Genomic DNA, 2,973 nt, shown 5'->3' with positions numbered 1-2,973 from the left:
AAGCTGGAGGCAATAATGTCTGGACCCTCAAACCTTGGGGTCCAAGGAGCTGCAATCATGGACAACATCTTCATCCAATGTCAGGAGAGCAATGCTGTGGCTATATGTTTGTGGCTGTACAGCACAGAAAATGAATCGAATACAGGATGACCATAGCTTCTCTTCTTTGCACTGGGCCTGCCTGAGAGGGTCATTCAGCTATGATTGAAATGCTAATCATGAGGGAGATGCAAATTGTAATGAACAGAGTGATGATATCCCTCCTCCACCTAGCAGCCAGTCATGGCACTGAAATATTGTGCAGAAACTGCTCCAATACAAGGCTGACATTAATGCATTATGTGAGCATTCATTCTGCCTTCATTATACTTGTTTCTGGAGCTAGGACCGAGAGGCAGCACTGATCAGAATCAGGTATGGGGGGAGATGCCAGTGGAAAAGACCAAAGTCCCACTGCGAGACATCCTCTGAGAATGTGCAGAGAAATTGGGTCAGCCAATGAGCCATATCCCACACAAAGACACTTTCTGGAAAGGGACTACTTAAACTGGGCTCTGGAATGGCACCCTGAATAAACATTCAGACATTGACTTCAAGCAGCTCAAAACAAGGGTGAAATTTAGTGAGAACCAGTCAGGAGAGCTGTTGAAGGGTCAATGGCAGGGGAATGGCATCATTATCAAGATGCTGAAGATTGATGACTGGAGTCTAAGGAAGAGCAGGAATATCCCAAACTAGGATTTTTTCACACTCCACTATGCTGCCTATGTTGGAAGCCTGCGTAGCACCCCCCCATCTCCAAACCCATTCTCAACACCCACTGGCTGCCTTATGTTGCCTTCTATAATGTACTTCATGATTTTGTTGTTGACCAAACTCAAATTGTCATTATCAAGTTTGCTTTGGACTTTGCTCATGGCCTTTCTCCATACACTGGAGCCCCTCATTCCCCTGCATGACCTCAACAGTCAAAGTGCCTTGATCAATGAGAATATGACTGCCCATATCAGCCATGCTGATACAAAATTCTCCTTCCAGTCTCGAGGGCAAATGTATGCCCCTGTCTGGGTGGCTCCTGAAGCCCTGTAGAAGAAGCCAGAGGAGATTAATCTGTAGAATATGTGGAGCTTCATGGTGCTGTTGCAAGAATAGTCAGAAGGGAGGTACCATTTGTTGACCTCTCCAACATGGAAATTGGCCTTTGACCCACCATTCCTCCAGGTATGTAAACCCCACATGTGTGCAAACTCATTAAGATCTGGATGAATGAGGATCCAGGAGACCCAAATTTGATATGATTGTAGAATCCTGAAAAAGATGCAAGACAAATAGAGTCTAGTAGGATACCTATACCCCTTTCCTAGCAGTCCTTCCCTCCCCTAGCAATGGTTCAATCACTTTAGCCCCCCCCCCCAGCTTTAGGGGCAACCATCTCCATTTACCAACCCTGGGGAATGGGGGTAGGCTCAGTTTTGTTGCACACCATGCTCCACTTTTCTCCTCTCCACTATGGGAGGAGCATCCATCTGCCTCAGTCACAATAAAAATTTGTTATAAAAAAAAAGTGGGAGAAGGTAGGGTTTCTGTTATAAAAAGGACTATGGGTCATATAACTTGAAGATCTCCAGTTAATAGAAAGCCTAGATACTATGATAACATAGATTTCTTCTAATGAGTTTCCTTGCTCTATTATGTCTGATTTTTGTATACAAAAACAACTTATATTTATATGTAGCTTTGGCTTCCATTTAACCTGAACATTATACCTTGGATCAAGGAATTCTTTGAGTCACCATCTACTGAGAACCACAGCTCATGGGGCCTTGTCTGAAATCAAGAGACAGGGTGTCTTGTGCAAGGAACACCAAGGAGGCCAGTGTCACTAGTCCAAAGAGAATATGATGGGGTGTAAGAAAACTGGAACAGTGGAGGGAGCCAGGATATTTTGGTTACAAGTAATGCCCTTGAAATTGTAAATTACCTGTAAGTGGGAAAGGTTCATAACTCTTGGGAATAAAGGTTGTTTGATGCTGGGGATATTAATTATTTCTCTTGATTAATTAACCAAAAGTCAGAAGCAGATGGCTGGATTAAATGACCTTTTGAAGATGAGAAACTAAATCTATGCAAAAAAAGTCAATATCCAACCAAATTGGGACCCAGAAGACATTGTGAGCTTCCTCCATCTTCCTACCTTGGATGGATAGAATAGAGGATAAAAGGAAGTAGAGATAACTTTTTAGAAACTTAAATGTTATTTGTGTAGGTTCAGTATGGGAACTGATCTCTTCAAAGTAGACTGTTTCTGCCTGTATTTTTACACCATCCTTCAAATTCTTCATATCCAGGTGCTCTAGGTCAGTTTCTTCTAGGACAAAAAATTCAAGAGAAATGGGATTTTTAAGGCACCTTAGAATGTTAATGACTAACTCTCCCCAGGTACAGATTCAAACCACCTCCCACTACTCACATATATAGACTAGGGATGGAAAAGGAAAGTTAATGGGAGTTTCCTGTCCCCTACAAACCTGGGAAGTGTGACCATCTCACCCCCTGTATGACCCAAGTTGTTTGGTTCTTCATTTAGAAAGACTAATCTATTTCACAGAAACCTCATAATGTTAGGACATTGTTGTGTGTAGGGTAGAAGAAAAAAGAAAAACAGCATTTTATTTCATCTCTGCTCTGTGTGTGTGTTTGTCTGTGTGTGTGTGTGTGTGTGTGTGTGTGTGTGTGTGTGTGGACACATGTTGAATCTTACTGTAAACTATGTGAAAATGCATTTTAAAATGATTAAAATACTATAGGCACTTATTTTTTATTTTTTAATTTATTTTTTATTCTCATTTTGTACAAATGTTTTTTTACATTAATAAAATATACTTGTTTACAAGTAAACAAAATACCCCTCCCCCTATGAATATAGATAGACTTGCTTGGGCGAAATATAGGGACTTAATTAATACAGGTTAA

At 41.1% G+C, this 2,973-nt stretch overlaps 1 pseudogene; it reads left to right on the top strand.

Moving 5' to 3' along the window:
* The first annotated feature begins 346 nt into the window (after positions 1–346).
* LOC141494823 (scaffold protein ILK pseudogene) lies at positions 347–1,332 on the top strand (annotated as a pseudogene).
* Positions 1,333–2,973: the final 1,641 nt, after the last annotated feature.

This window comes from Macrotis lagotis, chromosome 8 (assembly GCF_037893015.1).
Source record: "Macrotis lagotis isolate mMagLag1 chromosome 8, bilby.v1.9.chrom.fasta, whole genome shotgun sequence".
In the NCBI taxonomy this organism is placed as follows: domain Eukaryota; kingdom Metazoa; phylum Chordata; class Mammalia; order Peramelemorphia; family Peramelidae; genus Macrotis; species Macrotis lagotis.
This window is presented reverse-complemented; position numbering and strand designations above follow the sequence as displayed.